Here is a 19,506-nt window from a genome sequence, read left to right as displayed (position 1 = left end):
GTCACTATGTCGTAAGTCAAAATAATTGGATTTTTTAAATTGTTTGTACTAAAGACTTTCAGTCACATTTGCTATCACCATTTGTTTCAGTTTTAAAAAATCCTATCATTGGGACTTCCCTGGTGGTCCAGTGGTTAAGACTCCATGCTTCCATTTCAGGGGGCATGGTTTAATCCCTGTTTGGGGAACTAAGATCCTGCATGCCCAAGGGCATGGCTGGGGCGGGGGAGCCTATCATTGAACTCGATTAATAATAGTGCTGGGTAGGAGGAGAATACATACAAATACATATTCTTATGTATTGTGCATTTCTGAATTATGTGTAGGGACCCTGGAAATTCTGTCTCTGTAGGTAGCAGCATTTTTTTTTTTTCCGTACGCGGGCCTCTCACTGTTGTGGCCTCTCCCGTTGCGGAGCACAGGCTCCGGACGTGCAGGCTCAGCGGCCATGGCTCACGGGCCCAGCCGCTCCGCGGCATGTGGAATCTTCCCGGACCGGGGCACAAACCCGTGTCCCCTGCATCGGCAGGCGGACTCTCAACCACTGCGCCACCAGGGAAGCCCGGTAGCAGCATTTTGAGGCTGGTTATATCCCACTGTGGTTTCTGGAAGACTTGATTTCTTGCCATTTCTGTACCTTAAGGCTGTAGGGATAAACAAATGACCATTTGAATAAGAAAAGAAAAGGCTATTTATTCTAAGCTTACAAGGGAGTCAGCTACTGTCACTTGTTTTTTGGCAGACTCAAAAATTTCCGAATTTAAAACTGTTAGATGACTTTTAAATGAATAACATTAAATCACTGTCATAAATGTTAAAAAAAAAAAAAAAAGCTAAGAAAAACAAAGGCAGACAGAAGAATGAAAAAGCTTTGTAGTGTAAAAAGAGAAGTCTTCAAGTATGCCCCGATTAGAGGCTGTTGGCCTAGGGAAGCGGTGGGCAGGTTGACTTGAAGTGGGGATCCTGTGTGATTGGGTAGGGGAGCATATTTGGTTTTCTAGGTTTGGTCCTCAGTCAAAAGCAGGGACAAAAATTAAGGAAGCTGTCAGTTATTAATCAAGTCCTAACCATTTGGGGCTGATTATTACAGAAGTTACTGTTTAGCTTCCTGGATTGTCACTAGAGGCAGTAATCAAATTTCCTACACATCTGACTTATAGCAGCTGGCTTCCTGGGTTATTTATTGTAGATAAGGAGTTGGTTTTCTGGGGAGCTTGCTGCAGATGGTAGGTCAAAGGTCTATTTTTATATATGGTCTATCCATTGCCTGAGCTTCTGGTGAGCAGCAAGTAACTACCATTTTATTAGTCAGAATTCTCCAGAGAAACAGAACCAATAGGGTGTGTGTGTGTGTGTGTGTGTGTGTGTGTGTGTGAAGAGAGAGACTGAAAGAAATTTATTTCAAGGAATTGGATCATGTGATGGTGGGGGGCTGGTAAGTCTGAAATGTGTGGGGCAGGCTGGAGATTCACCTAAGAGTTACTGCGGTCTTGAGACCAAAATCTGCAGGGCAGGCCAGCAAACTGGAATCTCAGACAAGTTTTCTGTGTTGCTGTTTTTGAAACAGAATTGCTTAGCCTTCAACTGATTGAGTGAGGCCTACCCACCTTATAGGGACTAGTCTCCTTTACTCAAAGGCTACTGATTTAAATGTTAATCACATCTAAAAAATATCTTCACAGCAACATCTGGACGAGTATTATTTGACCAAACAGTTGGCATTATAGCTCAGCCAAGTTTGTGGATAAAATTAACTGTCACAACCATGTTCTAGGCAATTTCCCTTATTGCCTGAGAAGGCACCGTTTTGTTTATTAGGGTTTAAGAAGCTTATCTACACTTTTGGTTATCTGCAAGTATGTCTCCATTAACATAGTTCACACCGAGATGATGATTCAGTGTTTAAACACTGCACCGCACCCCTTCCCACTTCATAATACATCTAGCTTTGTAGAGGGTAACATAACTGGACAGCCACATACTGATCAAGTTAGATGAGGTCAGGCTTCCAGCACACTATTTTTCACTGAGTTGCTTTATAAGGCACATTAGTCAAAATTCAGTCCTACCTTGTACATTTTCTTTTAGTTTTTTAGTGAGTTCTATTATAGGTAAGGTGCATAAAGTGGTCTTTTATTTTGGAATATTGTGCCAAAGACTACTAGCTCTGAGATGTGAGGGGTAAATAAGAAAGTAACAATGAAATCTGGAATTAAAAAAAAAAAAATTGACATCCTTTTTAACAACAGCATAGCCTTAAATGACCTGAATTCCACAGAGAAGCCAGGAAACAGTTGGGAACTACAAACTGATTTTACACAAAACAGAAATCTAACACCCTGTATTTTTGTAAATATAATAAGATCACTTAATTACTTAAGTAGACCTAAAGAAAGTTTCAGGAAAAAGGAAATAAAGCTTGTAATGCACTTTAGAAAAACGCAAAAGGTAACACAAGTGCTTCATAAGAAACCTCTCTTAGGAGGCCAATATCAAAAGAAATAAGAAATATGGCAAACACGATTAAACCAAAGTCGTCAAGGGATAACAAAAGTCTTATTAGTAAAAATAAGAAAACTTCTCTGAGTAATTATCCAAAGACAAGTAAGTATTAAAAAAAGAATTTTCATCTCCACAGCAAAAGAAACCCTGATTCCATTTGCTTCATAACAGAACTACAAACTTAGAAAAAAAATTTTTTTAAATAATTTATTTATCTAATTTTGGCTGCATTGGGTCTTCGTTGCTGCATGCAGGCTTTCTTTAGTTGTGGCGAGTGCGGGCTACTCTTCGTTGTGGTGTGCAGGCTTCTCATCACAGTGGCTTCTCTTGTTGCGGGGCACAGGCTCTAGGCGCATGGGCTTCGGTAGTTGTGGCACACGGGCTCGGTAGCTGTGGCTCACAGGTTCAGTAGTTGTGGCTCGTGGGCTCTGGAGCGCAGGCTCAGTAGTTGTAGTGCACAGGCTTAGTTGCTCCACAGCATGTGGGATCTTCCTGGACCAGGGCTTGAACCTGTGTCCCCTGCACTGGCAGGCAGATTCTTAACCACTGCACCACCGAGGAAGTCCCAAACTTAGAAAAAAAAATTATGCAATGTAATTGACTTGGAATAGAAATTGAAGGTTCATTGAAGAAAGGATTGCTGTATTTCTTTTTCTTAATAACCACATTTGATTAAATATTGACTTATTGCTCACAAAATCAATTTAAATTTGTTCCAGTGAGAATGGTCAGATACTGCAAATATTCCTGATCTTTTGAGTAGTGTGCCTCTAACAGAACACATATAGCATAGCCCTGGGGAATTAAAGATTTCTGAGTTCATTACTAATTTTACAATACTTTATATCTCAGTTTCTTCAAATAGAAAAAAGTCCAGACCTATTTTTGTTTGTTTGTTTGTTTTTTTCTTTCATTTATTAGCTCAGCTGTTCTCACACCTACCTGTTGAATTAGAAGGCACAAGTATAAGTCCATCTTCTATAGAGAGGAAAGGAAGATTCAGAGTGGTTAAGTGACTACTCCATATCACATGGCTAATAAAAATAATTGGCAGAACCAGGGCTAGAACTCTGGTCTGACCTTTCATTTCATTGTTCCAGTGCACCATTCGTAGTCCAGCATAGAGAATTCATAAGCAGATTAGCAAACTACTCTCTTGATATTGCAAGGGTTGTTATTAGTTATTAGTTATTAGTGTTTAGTTGGGAAAGGGAATAGGATGTGACTCTCTAGGATGGACATGTATTTTATTCATGTAACTCATTTTATTTTGAATAAAAGTTTGGCAAAGTCTAGCTTTGGCCCGCTTCTCAAGGGATGGTCTCTGAAATAAATGCCCTGTAGATGTGGGTCAAGCGGGCTGGACTTTTATAGTCCTGTATTAGTCAATCATTAGTTGTGGAGTGGGTAGGGGGAGAGGCAGCGAAGGTGGTGGGGATGGGGGTGTGTGGGTAACCTCCCTGGTGAAGTGGCTCCACCCAGCTGAGGCAATTCTCTAGAGAAGGGTGGATAGGAGCCCTGGCCTGGCAATGGGGGTCCAATGGGTATTACAGCACCCACTGCAAAGTAATGTCATGCCTCGTCCTTTTACATTGTTGATGCAGATAATCAATAACCAAACTATAACAGGGATAAGAAAGAGTTTTATTTGAACCAAATTGAGGACTATAGCCTGGGAGACAGCCACTTAGATAAGTATGAGGGACTGCCCCACAGAAGCATGGTTTTCACACAGCTTTATACCTTGTCACAACAAAGAACATCAAAGAGTCAGGTTTCCAAAAACAAACAAACAAACAGATCAGGCTGTACCGGGTGAGTCAGTCTGGCCTTGACACCTGGGAAAGCGGTCTTATTATCGAAGGACTACTGGCATTGGTGTCCCAGGACTGGAGTCATTTAATCTTTATTTTTAACAGGAACATTCTTTATTTGTGGTCAATGCACCCTTTTCTTTAATGATTAAAGCAGATGTAAAATGTATGTTTGATAGGCCACAAACAGGCTGTTTTAGTTAGTATAAAATTCAAGTTAAATCATATATAAGCCAGAATGACTTCCCCACACCTCAACATGTGAAAATTTCTTCCATTAATATCTAACAACCTCCAAATTAGTCTAAAAAATTTATTGTGGCTATAATGTGATTATTACACTATGACAAAATTGTTGCCTGACTTCTTTCCTTCCTTTCTTCCTCCTTCCTTCTATATTATTTTTTCTTTTTTGGAAAAATGATTTTTTTCTAGCAAATTTAGGGAATTGGACATTTTTAAAAACAGGCTTCCATTACAGAAAAGTAAAAATTAGACCTTCTGAGTTCAAAACCCAGGTCAGGTGCTTACCAGCTATTTGACTTTGTTTTGAGCAACTTATTTAAATACTCTAAGATTCAATATCTGTCCTCATCAGTAAAATGGAGATAGTAGTAATGTTTGCTTCTTATGAGTTCTTATGAGAATTAAGTTACATAATGTTTGTGAAGCACGCATGCAGTAGGTGCTCAGTCATTGTTAGCTGTCCCTTTGGCTCTATAATAACCATTGTAAAATTTCTGTGTGTATGCCTTTGGGTTCTTTCTCTAAGTTATACAGACGGTGTTTTGCATATTGGAATCATGGCAGATAAAAACTGTCCATCCAACTCCTATTGTGGTTTAGATTTAGAAACTGCTGTTGTTCCCAAGTTACAGACTGGTTATGGAGGTCGGAGGGAGGAGGGTTTTCATTTTAATCCAGCGACAATCTGCTTCATCCAACTGGTGTGAGGATTTTGTTGTTTTTGTCTTTGTTTTTTAAATTGAATATTGCAGAAAGAAATGCCAGAGAATCTGGCTGGCCCATATGTGATAGCTAATAATAATGGTAACAGAATATTATGAAAATATAAAGCAAGCTTAGAAGTAATCACCACCAAGAGGAAACAATGATAATTGTAATGTGGTGGAAAGGTTTGTAATTGTTCTTGTTTTAAAGGAGCCAAGAGGGCTTCCCTGGTGGCGCAGTGGTTGAGAGTCCGCCTGCCGATGCAGAGGACACGGGTTCGTACCCTGGTCTGGGAGGATCTCACATGCCGCGGAGCAGCTGGGCCCATGAGCCATGGCTGCTGAGCCTGCGCGTCCGGAGCCTGTGCTCCGCAACGGGAGAGGCCACAACAGTGAGAGGCCCGCATACTGCAAAAAAAAAAAAAAAGGAGCCAAGAAAGGAAATTCACTGTTATACATTTTCCATGTTGGATGAATTTATAACATGGATGTTTAAAAAATATTTAATGCCAGGCATCCTCTTGTGTTTTTGATTCTCAGAAATCAAATAGTATTTGTAAAAGGCAAAATAACCAAAATTGTAAAGAGCGATTTTGTTAAACAATTGGAGCGGCTTGTTGACTACCTGGCATCCATCTAACCTTCTTCAGGCGCTATATACCCTGTAGAAAGCTTCCCTGTCCCTATGATTGATTAGTGGTTTAGTGAGGAGATCTAGCAGTGAGCACAGATTAATTAACGTAAACCAATGCACATATCTGGTTTCTTGACCACACTGATGGTTCCCGATGAACACCCAATCTAAGCTAGACCACTTAGAATGAATCTCAGAATCTTTATGGGAATTACCAGAAAAGATACATTCTCATTCCCTTGTGACTTGAGCCTGAAAGTGTGTCATGTAGAGCTGCTATAGCCATTTCACCACTCCGAGGAGAACACCTATCTGAGAATGAAACCCCATGGAGAAGGCATCTCTGAGAGATGGACAGAAACCGGGCCTCAGTGATATTCTTGAAACGTGGATCCAGTTATCCCAGAGGCTAGACCTATGCTTGTACATATCAGTCACAGGAGCTAAGACATTTCTTTTCCTCCGCTCCCTCCTTCTCCCCCTCCCCTCCTCCTTCTTCTTTACCTTCCTTTCTTTCTTTTTCTTTTTTTTTTTAAGCCAGCTTTTCTTTTGTTGTCTTCTTGCTGGTACTCCTCTCAACTGAAAGAGTCCCATATGATATTGAAATGGAGGAAAATTTACTTAAAATGGGTAATGGGAATCTTACCCATCTTCACATTTTTGTTTTTACATGTTGTATGTAATATTACCATATTTACAGGTTACAGGTTTGTTATTGTATTATTCAGTGTTCTCCAAAGAAACCAATAGGGTATGTGTGTGTATGTGACCCAGGGAAAGCTGATGTTGCTGTTCAACTCTGAAGGCCATCTGCCTTCAAAATTATCTGGATAATTCCTTTTTTTTCCGGAGGAGGTCAGTCTTTTGTTCTAGTCAGGCCTTCAACTGATTGGATGAGGCCTACCCCACCCACATCATAAAAAGCAATCTGCTTTACAAAGTACACCACTTTAAATGTTAATCTCATCCAAAACACCCTCAAAGAAACATTCAGAATAATGTTTGATCAAATATCTGGACATCATGGCCCAGCCAAATTAACACAACATTAACCATCACAGATACCTAATAATAATAATGAGAAATAATTTTTTAGCTATTCTTATGTAGTAGGAACATGGCCAGGCTTTTTACAAGCATCATTTAAATGAATTCTCATACAATTGTTTGAGCAGGTGCTATTACTGTCTTTCTTTTTACGAGGAAATAACAGTAAAGGAAATTAAACTTTAAAGAAACTGTCTAAGGCCATACAGCTAATAGATGTTAGAGCCGGGACATGAACCTAGCTTGTATGATTCTAAAGCCCATGCTCTTAATAGCCAAGCCATACTGCCTTTCAAGGTTACCAATTTGTTTGCTGCCCTTTGGTCATTTTCAGCAGAATACTCTAGCAGCATGTTGAGTAAAACAAAGTCCTGGACCTCAAAAATTTAGTGAGAGTTCAGAGAGGTAGACAGTGTGCTAAATTATGCATGGGGTGCTATGAATCCATAGGGCAAGGACACCTAATCCAGTCCTGGAGGGCCAGGGAAAACTTCCTGGAAGTAAAGTCATCCAAGTTAAGTCCAGAGGGCAAAGTAGGTGTTAGCCAGATGGATAGGGCTGGAAGAACATTCTATGGCATAGATAGAATTCAGGTTTATCACTGGTCAAAATTAGGGATAGATTTCAAAACATCTTTAAGATTCCTTTTGTATTAGTTTTCTATTGGTATCATAACAAATTTCCACAAATTTAGCAGCTTGCACAATACAAATTCATTATTTTACAGTTCTGAGGGTTGGAAGTCTTATATGGGTCTCACTGGACTAAAATTAAAGTAGTATCAGCCAGACTGTGTTCCTCTCTGGAGGAGCTAGAGGAGAATTCATTTTCTTCCTCAACTGGAGAATTCAGTTCCTTGCAGTTATAACACAGATCCCCATTTCTTTGCTGGCTGTCCTCTGAGGGCTATTAGCTTCTTCAAATTCCTTGGCTCATGGCCCGTTTTCTCCATCTGCAAAGTCAGAGACAGTGGGTTGAGTTTCCCTCATGCTTTGAATCTCTCCTTCCTTTTCCATCTCATCTCTCTGACCCAGTTGGTGGAGATTCTCTACTTTTAAGAACTCATATGATTAGACTGAGCTCACTTGGATAATCCAAGATAATCTCCTGTCTCAAGCCTTGACCTTAATCATGTCAGCAAAGTTCTGTTTGCCATGTAAGGTCACATATTCATGGGTTCTGAGGATTAGGACAGGGATATCTTTGGGGAACCATTATTCTACTCACCACAACCTTCCAATTTTAATATTTTCTTATTTTATGAGAATTAATAATAAAAATAAGACAGAGAAAGTTTGTAGATGTAGCACCTTGGTTTCTAATTTTTAAAATAGCCTACACCTGTAGGTAAAAGTTCTTCCCTGAGCAGGAGGGAGAGGTCATCATCTAGAGTAACCCTAGATACTTCTACACACTTGGAAGGTCCTCCTCTTTATAGGAATATTCTAGAAGTCAAGAAACAGCTGGGAGAGGGTTGAAGGTTCTGACTAATGCGTGAGATCAGTGTTGTATCTTCAGGTTTTTCTGGGAAGATTTATGGCCTGTTTATGTACTCGCTAGTTTGGCTTCTGGTCTTCAGGTTGCTGAATCAAGTGCATTACCTCTCAGATTGGTTATCCCTCACTAAAGTTGGGGTGATGATCTATAACACTGCTTCCTTCCCACTCCCAGGTCATGGCCTAGGTTGACTGGGTCTTTAGATCTTCCTCAGACCTTGGTGGATTCCTCCGTATACCTCAAACCTACAATAACCAGGACCTATACTGAGCTGGATCTAACCTGGTGACAGGAAGGAACAATGTGGTTTAGACAAGCATTCCCATTTTGGTGGGAGATAACTAGTCTGAAAAAATAAGCTTAAATCTCTAACCTGGATGCCAGAGACCAGATTTCCTAAATTCATGGAAGAAACAGGTACATATGGAGAGGAAAAATTAGAACCTTGAGATCCAGACATCTCTCCACTGTCACATTCACCAATCTGCTGGAAAATGCATTATCTGAAATATAAAACAGGAGAATTGTGCTAATTCCAATTAGCACAATTCCAATACAATTATTATGAACTATAATTATTTTAACTTGCAAGACCACATGTTTTGTAATACTGTGAAATATAATTCATATTAGAAGTCACATACTATCTCTAGAATACATCATACTTTTTTTCAAATATAGAATAGTTTACAAGTATGGACTCTGGAGCCACAAGGCCTGAATTTGAATCCTGGTTTTACTTCTCCTGTGACTTTAGACAAATTACTTAATCTCCTCTTTGTCTTCTCATCTCTAAAGCAGGGATAATAATGGCACCTACTTCTCTGGATTATTTTGAACAGTAACAGGTAGGGTACTTGTAAAGTGCTTAGCACCGTGTGAGACATATTAAGCACTCCCTAAATAGTAACAGTCATTACTGGACTTATACTGTTGTTTTAAAAAATGGAAATAAGAACTCATTATTGAAAGAACACTTTTATTGTCTCTGTGGTATTGAGAAGGAACTTGAAAGAGGTCACACAGCCAATTACAGTGGATCCAAGCCCAGAACCCATTTCCTGGCTCCAGCCTAATCCACACTCTTGTTTCTGAATCTCCACATAGCCCATGTATGCAGTGATGTCAGGTGATTTTTTTTACTCCCAGTCTCAGAGAAAATCTATAGGAGAGAAGTATTTATCTTGTCTCTCCATGCCCCAAATCAGTTATAACCAAATTTGGCTGCTTTTTTGCTTTGCTATTGCAAAAGACACTTCAAAATCCCTCTCTCTTCTGATTTCTCACTTTTTTAAACTGGTAATGTTTTAGAGTTGCCAGAAATTGTGATAATGTGTTTTCCTCATTCTTTGTTTTCCAAAAAACTTATATCAATAATCTTTGGTAAATCTTTAAGAACATCTAGTCTGGTGTAGGTAGTCTTAGTAGTACTAGAAATAGCAAACTACAGTTGGCTCATAGAAGGTTGAGGGCACTCGCCAACCAAAAAGCCCCCAACTTCAGACAGAGCAATCCACTGATGAGATGTGTTTCACTAAAGTTCTCAGCAAATACATACAACAAGATTTTATGGTCAGTAAATTTGTTTCTAGATAAGTATATCCTCAGTTGCCAGGAGAGATTATTTTAGGAAACTTTTTTTCTTTCTGCCTTCTTCCTTCTTTTAATTTTTCTCCCAGACAATTGACTTTAGGGAATAATATTTGATATATAAAAGGGGAAAAACAATCCATAAAGTATAATATTTACAAAGTCTACTAAATTGATTAAAAAAATAATTATTGCAAATATTAATCTCCTTTGTAAAAATTCTCTCAAAATAAAAATGTCAAAGAGGATGATTTGTAACTGCAAGAAAAGATACATATGTTATATTCTCTTTATTTTTCTTTAATTCTTGATTTTGATTCCTCAAACCCAAATTTTATCAATATTGTAGATATTTCTGTTTTATTTTCTATCCAGCATTAGTTCTATCTTCCCCAAATGACTCTTATCCTTCAAAAGGCTAGCTCAGGCTTGCTAACATGGCAGTGGCAGAATTCTAGATGAGAATGGAAACGTGCAATATCTCTTGAGATCTTGGCCTTGAACTTGCATGGCATTGCTTCCACTGCATTCTATTGGCCAAAGCAAGTCACAACGCTAGCCCAGATTCAAGGAGTGGGGAAATAGACCCCACCTCTTTATGGGAGGAGTTAAAAGTCACATTGCAAAGAGTATGGATACTAGAAAGAGGTAAATCATTGGAGACCTTTTTGCAATTAATATATCACAATCATGAAGGGAGTTGTCTAGGGCATCCTCTGAGTCATACATATCTTCCTCTGGAATCTATCAGGTGCCATCTCTGGCCATGGTAGGGCTTCTTAGATACACTGAAGAGGTACAGTGAATAAATGTTTCTTTCCGACAGAGGCAGGCCTAACAGGTAAGCTCCCAAAAAGAGACTAATATAAAGTAAATATGTAATTTAAATTCTATTTATGAAAAAACACTTACTTGGATTAAGGATCATCAGCAATGACTCTAGTACCATCTTTCTACATTCACTCCATCAATGGAGAAAAATATTGTGAAAAATCAACCACTAACTGTGCATTGTCTATAAACCTAATAAATAACAAATCCATTTTGCACTACTTAAAAAGATAATACTTAAATAAATATTTAAGCTAAAAAAATAAAGACTATTTGTAATTTCTTCACCTCTACTTTCAAATGATGCCCTGGTTACATTCAGGTAGGCCTCATGGCTCTCAATTTTTATTTGTTTTTCTCCTGGAAAATCTTCATCTGATATATTTCAGAGCTTATTTGTTGTGACTTTGCAGGCCCTTTCCCACTTCCAGTTCCTTTGACAGTTTCTTGCCTGGTGTTTTTAACCCATTCTCTTCTAAGTTCTAGAGAAATAATTATAGATGTGCTAATTTCTCTGCCTGATAAACTTTGATTTGTTCAACAACTCTATCTACAATGTTATGATTAATCCTGAGAAAATACTTATAGGAAAAAAGCCGGGGGAAGTGAGTGAGCTTTGTGTGAAAGGTAGCGCATAAAACAAAGGCATTTATAAAACATGAAATAGTGATTTTATGAGCTTGTGAGTTTTGGCATTGACGTTGATTTTTATTGGATGTTTTTGTTGTTGAAGATGAGCTTCTTTTCCTCAGAGGACAATTTCTTCTTTTGTTGATCTGACCCTTGGTGAAGAGATCACCTGGTGTTTATGCCATGAAAGTTGGCTGCCACTTCAACAAAAGTCATGTTATACTTTGATGATATTTCCTTTTGCTGGAGAATCAAAACTGATGTGGAAGAAAATCTATAAGACAGTTCACTAAAAAGGTACATTATTGGGGCTTCCCTGGTGGCGCAGTGATTGAGGGTCCGCCTGCTGATGCAGGGGACACGGGTTCGTGCCCTGGTCCGGGAAGATCCCACATGCCGCGGAGCGGCTAGGCCCGTGAGCCATGGCTGCTGGGCCTGTGCGTCCGGAGCCTGTGCTCTGCAACGGGCCCGCGTACCACAAAAAAAAAAAAAAAAAAAAAAAGGTACATTATTACTGCAGCTGACAAGGGGAATGATACTTGAAGGAGATAGATAAATGCTTTTAAGCCATTAAAAGAAATCATATTTCTTGTGCTTTCTTTATCCTGAAAAAATGTCGTTAAATATTTCTTAAAGATGTAGGAGGAAAAACCCACCTAACCTGTATTGTATATTTATGTAATCAGGATCACATTTATTTCCTCAGAATATACTTTGTAGTTTTGTCTCCCTTTGAGTTTTGTGGGGGTTTTTTGGTTTTTTTGTTTGTTTGTTTTTTTGCCGCGCCACGTGGCTTGCAGGAATCCTAGCTCCCCAACCAGATATGGAAACCAAGCCTTTGGCAGTGAAAGCGCGGAGTCCCAACCACTGGACTGCCAAGGAATTCCCTCCCTTTGCTTTTATATCCCAGAGTTTATCTGGGGTAATTGATGGTGGGAAGCCCCAAAAGACCATTTGTCCTGCGGATTTCATTAAAAAAATGGTCTTAAATTTAGACTTTATAATATTACCTCAAAATGAAACAGAAACACATACACGGGATTGAATGTTTAAAATATGCCATGTTTTTATAACCTTATATTTTTTCATTTCTTTACTTTTTAGTACATTGACAGCCTTAAAATTGAAACGTCTCCTGAGCTGCGAGAAGCATTGCTTTTCTTTGAATCAGAATTTCTGTCCCTTGTTTTTACTACCATCTGTCAAAATCTAACCCATCCTTTACAAGCCAGCTCAAATCATCTCCCCATAAAGCCATCCCTGTTCTTTTTAGCTGGAAATAATTTCTCTCCTCTGTGAGCCCATATTTTTGACCTAGGCATCGTATATCTTTTTTTTTTTTTTTTGTGGTACACGGGCCTCTCACCGTTGCGGCCTCTCCCGCTGTGGAGCACAGGCTCTGGACGCGCAGGCCCAGTGGCCATGGCTCACGGACGCAGCCGCTCCGCGGCACGTGGGATCTTCCCGGACCGGGGCGCGAACCCGTGTCCCCTGCATCGGCAGGCGGACTCTCAACCACTGTGCCACCAGGGAAGCCCCAGCATCGTATATCTTTATACCAGGCTGTAGGCTGCATGTGAACAAGGGCCTTGTCTCTTTCTTTTATTATGTACTTAGAAATTAAAAAAAATAAATCGTCTTTGAATGGAGGTCTATGATTGCTCCATTTCATGAGGCATCTTTTATTAAATTATATTATTCTCTGTCTCTGTGTCTCTTTATCCTCTATCTCAGGATTAGCTGGAATTAAAATTACGGCAAAATACTTTATATGCTGTGAAGCCAACATTTCAGAGCTCAGAGTAGTTTTCAGATTAGAACATGAGATTTAAGTGTAAGTCAGTCTTTGAAGAATTGGATTAGATGTTCTATTTTCAAAGATTTCCATTACCATAGCCTCTCTAGTATCAGTCTAATTTAGTGTGAAAGCTCAAGAGGTCTCTGCTTAACTAGAAAATCATTCCTCTGGTCATACTCTGGGCTACTTGCAATGTGGTTAATGACATCCTTGAGTCAGTGGCAGAAAAACGTTCCCTTGAAATCTCAAAGGTCATTAAGCAGATATCCGATTAGACTCTAGATTATATTTGACAACATCACTACCAGATGGCTTCATTCTGGTTACCTTTCAATTTTTTTTTTTTTTTTTTTTTTTTGCGGTATGCGGGCCTCTCACTGCTGTGGCCTCTCCCGTTGCAGAGCACAGGCTCCGGACACGCAGGCTCAGCGGCCATGGCTCACGGGCCCAGCCGCTCCGCGGCATGTGGTATCTTCCCGGACCGGGGCACGAACACGTGTCCCCTGCATCGGCAGGCGGACTCTCAACCACTGCACCACCAGGGAAACCCTACCTTTCGATTTTTATTTCTCTGTCCTTAACTCTTCTTTATAGGGCTCTTCTGCAGCATACAATTATGCCTCTAGGAAATCTTTGCATCATGGAATGTATTGATCCTGAGTTGCGTTCCTCAAGATAGTGATCTTAGCACATAAGCCAGCTTTTGGTTGTATAGGTGACATTTCCTCAGGCTCTCCAAAAACCAAGAGTTTGTGTATTGGGTGAATGTCTCACTTCCACAGTGGACAGAAATTTCCTTTTGGACAAGCAAGTTAATTTGCCTTGTATTGATAGAACCTTGGAAAATATCAGAAATTGGAGATATCAGGTGATCCATAATGAAGGCATAAAATGGTATGTAAAGGGACCCCAAACTGGGGGGTTATTTAACAGTCTGTAAAAGAAGCCGTTAGTTTACCTTGTCTCCACCCCCATTCTGGCTATTTAGGTTACTACCCCTCTTCACTCCTACTGGAGCCTGGAGATTAATCTCTGGAGAAAGTGAAACCAAGGTTTCACAAAAACAGGTAGTGAGTGGATTTAGCCCTAGGGTCATAGTTTGCTGATCCTAAAATGATAGCTAAGGAGCACTAGATATGTGAATAAAGCCTTTAGCATGAGACATCAAAACAAACAAACAAACAGAGAAAAGAAGGGGAAGGGGAGATGATTCAGAGAGTAGAAGAAAACAAAGAAATTAAAGTCATTATTTTTCCAGAGATAATAAAAGTATGACATCCATCAGTCAAGAACAGGATACAATTAAAAGGAATAATCACATTATGAAAGAACTTCACGAAATTAAAACTATGATAGCCAAATAAAAACAAATTCAAAAGAAGGGTCAACAGATAAAGTTAAGAAAATCCCTAGAAAAATGAAAAGACAAAGAAATAGATAATAGAAGAGAAAGATAAGAAAATAAAGATAACCTTATTTCTGAAAGTCCAACATCCTACTAACATAAATTCCAGCAGGGAGAGAATAAACAGAAAGGGAAAAATTATCAATTCAATATTACTGGAAAATTACCCAGAGTTGAAACACTTGTGATTCTACATTGAAAAAGCCAACTAAATTTCCAGCACAAAAAATGACAAACTCTTTCCAACGCATTAAAATACCAGAAAAAAAAAAAACCTTCCAAAATTTTCTAGAGAGAAAAATTTAGTTACAAAGAAGAGCAACAGAAAATGGAATAACATCAGACATCTCAATGGGAATTTAAAAGCTGAAAGACATATTTTATATATAACAGCATATTGATCAGGTATTATAGTGGAGCAGTGATATTGTCAGACATGTAAACTCCCAAACCTTTTTCTCCTCAGAAAGATACTGAAAAGTATATCTTCAACAAAATAAGTGAGTAAACTAAGAAAAAAAATATTTTGGACTTAGGAAACGTCATGTCCAAAACAAGAAAGGCGAAGAAAATTTTCAAGATGCCAGCAAAGGGAATTTCCAGGATAATGCATGGCCTAAAGAGCAGTCAGTCCAGATTGGAGCAGGAGGTCAGGGGACAGCTGGAGTGAGTTTATCGAGAACTTATCTGGCAGGTTTGATTGAACTGAAAAGTGTATTGTAAGGTATTTTGTAGAGCTGCTGGAGTGTGTTAGAGATAAAAGAAATTTTAAAAATGAGGCTATTATCAATTCCTGGAAACACAGCAGTAATGAATATTTAAATAATTATAATAATGAAAACTGTGCATTTGGGTTTATATGGTGGAGAGAGAGAAAAAATATTATAATTATATTGGCAGAAATAGAAGGAGGAGAAGAGGGTGAGTGAAATAACTTATGGTATTAGAAAAGTTAGTAAATAAATTATGATGAGTTGAGAGACATTTGTACATACCCACTTTTTAGGGTCTTGAAAATAAATATTAAAGAAGCTGTTAAAACTGTAAACAGGACAAGAAAAGTGGCAGGCAAGGAGAACGTGGAACTGTTATTTATTTATTTTTTTTGGTTGCTTTTATTATGAGTCTTTTGTTGTTACAAATCTTTTAGTCTTGTATACACCCCCCAAACAATTGTAAATGTAATACTTCGATTAAAAATTAAAATTAATTAAAACAATCTATTGGGGAAAAGGGTCTGTGTAAAGTCAATTCTTGCTGGTTTCAAATCAGTCCCATCTAAAAGAAATGGTGGTAGAAATTTAGCAATTATTCCTAGAATTTAGCTGTAAAGTTAATTAAAAATGAAAGCTAGAAATCCTAGGAAAGTCGATTTACAATTGTTAAGAGCCACCACGCACTTTTCATACCTTTTAGCAAGATGCACAAAAAGATAAAAATTCTTATGTAAAAGATTGCATATTAGAATGAGACAGGATCCTAGAAATCCTTTTATATTTTATCATTCATTCTTTAAAAAAAATCTTACGTTGAAGAAATATCAACTGCTCTGAATAAAATGTGAATTTTATTCTGTTTTACAGCCAGAAGTTGATTGTGTGAAGAGCCATGTGGTTTGTTTCACAGTAGTGCTGTAGGGACTAAGCGAAGGTTGCACAAGTCACTGTTTTGTCCATTTTATTAGTTTACTCTGTCTTATATAGCACTGGGATTGACTTGCTCATGAGAGGTGCCCCATACACTAGGATCCTATTTGAGTGATCCGAGTATTAGGGCTGTCTTTTAATTTCAGGTTGTGCTGACTTGGGCTCTTGGACCCCTGTGAGCAGCCTGCCAGCACAAAGGACATAGCTCTTTGGGAAGTCTTTAATTAGAGGTGTTCCCCTTCTTCTCTCAGCCTCTTGGCTGAATCAGGAGGTTCTTGCTTCCTGTACAAGAAATGACGTGCTATCCAGAGTCCACATCCAGACAGCTTCAGATCTGAGGGGGACTGTGTGATCTGTGAAAAGACTGTGTGCTGCTTTGCAAATTGGAGATAATTACTCTTGACAGAGAAGGGCTTTGAAGTTGCTGTGTGAACTCAGTGAAAAGCATTATGAAGCCTCCACATGAAAGGCTTGTTTTCTTATTAGGTCTGCTGCTCGCAGAGGGACGATTGCATCGCATCATTCATCTCCTTTCCCTGTGAAAACAGACTGTTGGGTTCTGTGCCATACTTGGCATGTGTCATCTTCCTAGGCCACCAAATTTCACAGAATGTTAAGTAAAGATTGCTTTTATGAGCACAAAACTGACTCCGCTCAGAAGAAAGACTTGGTAAAGTGAATTAGTTTTTAGAAAACTAGCATAGTTTAACCCCAGAGAACATTGGGAGCAAATTGAACATAGGAGCTGATATTCAGCAAGTGACTGCTAAAATGGTGAAAAATGAAGCAAAGGCCAAGATCCAGAGGCTCCCCTAGTCATGGAAAGGGTTCTGGGGGCAAAATGGTCCTATAATTTGGTTTCTGGATGTCAAAAACCTGCCCTTTTCTGGAAAGTAATAAAATTCAAAATTTGGTATATTTGCAGTCTGAAAAAGATGGGAAACAGAGTCCTGATTTGTACTTGGGGTAGTACATTTGATATGGAAGCACTATCTGACATTCTAATCTGAAGAAAGTGGTTTAAAAAATGGAGACTTCTTCGAGGAATGTAGTCTTAGTTCCCTTGCAGCAGGAGAGGCAGCCTGAAGGTCCCCGGCTAGAGTCAGTCAGTCATGTCTGTCTGCACCCTTGTCCCACTCAAGGACACAGTGATTCAAGTTTGGGTTCTAGGTATAAACTTATCCATCTATCTTCCCCAGCACTTCTGCTGCATTCTACCCTCTCCCCTGGCTGCTTTCTTCTGCAATTTATTTGCTATACTAGATATTAACCTTAAACTAGAAAACCTTTCATTGTTTTCAGATTGTTTCAGACATACTATTCTTGCCTCTATAATGAGATTGTTCACTTTTTGATGGCAAGGCACATACCGTATCAAAAGAAATTTTGGTTACTGCTTAGTACACATGGCACATGGTAGGTGTTCAATAGATAGGAGGTCCCATATAATTTATTATCCAAATTGAAACACTTTTTAAGAGTAAAAGTGGATACTATCAGCTGTTATGCTGAGATAACAGGTGTAAATTTGGACGTAAGATCAGTTTCTCAATCTATATTGGTAAGATGGAATTAATTTCTCCAGTGATCCCCTACCCATAATTCTTGACTTTTATACCTTTTCTTATCTCAGGAAACTTCCTGTTGGGGTTTTGGACAACTTCTTTCCCTCTAAAGCCTTCTTAGTGAGATTGTGTTTTCTTAAACCACATAGATGTTTCATGACTCATTCCCTTTTTATGACCATTACATTCTTCCATATTCCTTCCATTTGTTTAGCAATATAATTCAGCAGTGTTGCTCCCTGACTAAACTTTTGAAGATAGACTCCCCAAGAAGTCATTCTAGCCAAGATGTTTCAAATTATACTCCTGTTCTTGGATTTTAGTTATTAAACCATCAGTCTATGTCTTTAATAGGTTTATAATATGGGGTGGGAGAAAATAGTTTCTGTATATGGGTCTGGTTACAATCTAGGCACCTTGCTCCTTATCTCTATCACCAAGTAGTGTATTCTTCCAAAGCTTGTTCTGTGAAATATTACATCTTCAGTGTGTTATTTAATATTATGGTTGAAAAGCTTTCCTTGATCAAGTTAATTTGAGAAATAAAGTTAAAGAGGTTTCTTTTTTTTTTTTTTAATTATTACTTATTTATTTATTTTTGGCTGCATTGGGTCTTCATTGCTGCGCGTGGGCTTTCTCTAGTTGCAGCGAGCAGGGGCTACTCTTCGTTGCGGTGCGCAGGCTTCTCATTGCGGTGGCTTCTCTTATTGAGGAGCACGGGCTCTAGGCGCGCGGGCTTCAGTAGTTGTGGCTCGCGGGCTCTAGAGTGCAGGCTCAGTAGTTGTGGCGCACGGGCTTAGCTGCTCCGAGGCATGTGGGATCTTCCTGGACCAGAGATTGAACCCGTGTCCCCTGCATTGGCAGGTGGATTCTTAACCACTGCGTCAGCAGGGAAGTCCTAAAGAGAGTTCTTTACTGCAACAATTTTTCATCTTTAATAAGTAAATGTGTTTTATTGATTTCCAAGAGAGGTCTAATAGTAAGCATTCGAACCATGGAAATCACACTACATCTTCTCCTTTCACCCTTCACCCTTTACCCTGCAAACTAAGGAGCATCAGTTATGTCTAATTTTTCAAAGAATATACTTTGGAAAAATCTAAATTAGTATAACGTGTTGCCTTTCAAGATTGAAATAGGCTTCATTACAAGAGAATTCTGCAAGGCAGGCTATTCCCAGACTGCAACTCCATAGACAGAAGTCTTGCACTACTTTGATATCTCCAACTGGGTACATGATAAGGATAATAAAATGAGTTGTTGGGAATAAATAAACCCAAACTTTGGAATAAGAAATGTTTTACCTCACGTATTTATGTATAACAGATTTTAAAGGATTCCCAATGGTTTCAGAAATAATCCCCAATTTCCTTTGCTAAGAATCTAGTGACATCATATCTATTGTAGCAGAGAAATAGTTTCCATTCCAGTCCTATCTTTATTTTGTTCTGTATGTCTCATGTGGGTCTTGTCCCACATAATATATGTCAGTTTCCTCTTTTAGGGCTCTCATTACAAAGCCGTTCTTTGATTATGCACTACTCAAAGTGCAGTCTAAGTATCAAGCCTTTATTAATAGCATTTTATAAAAGGATAT

This window comes from Grampus griseus (genome assembly GCF_964374135.1).
Source record: "Grampus griseus genome assembly, chromosome: 1".
Taxonomy (NCBI): Eukaryota; Metazoa; Chordata; class Mammalia; order Artiodactyla; family Delphinidae; genus Grampus; species Grampus griseus.
The sequence above is the reverse complement of the archived record's forward strand: the minus strand, read 5'-3'. Positions refer to the sequence as shown.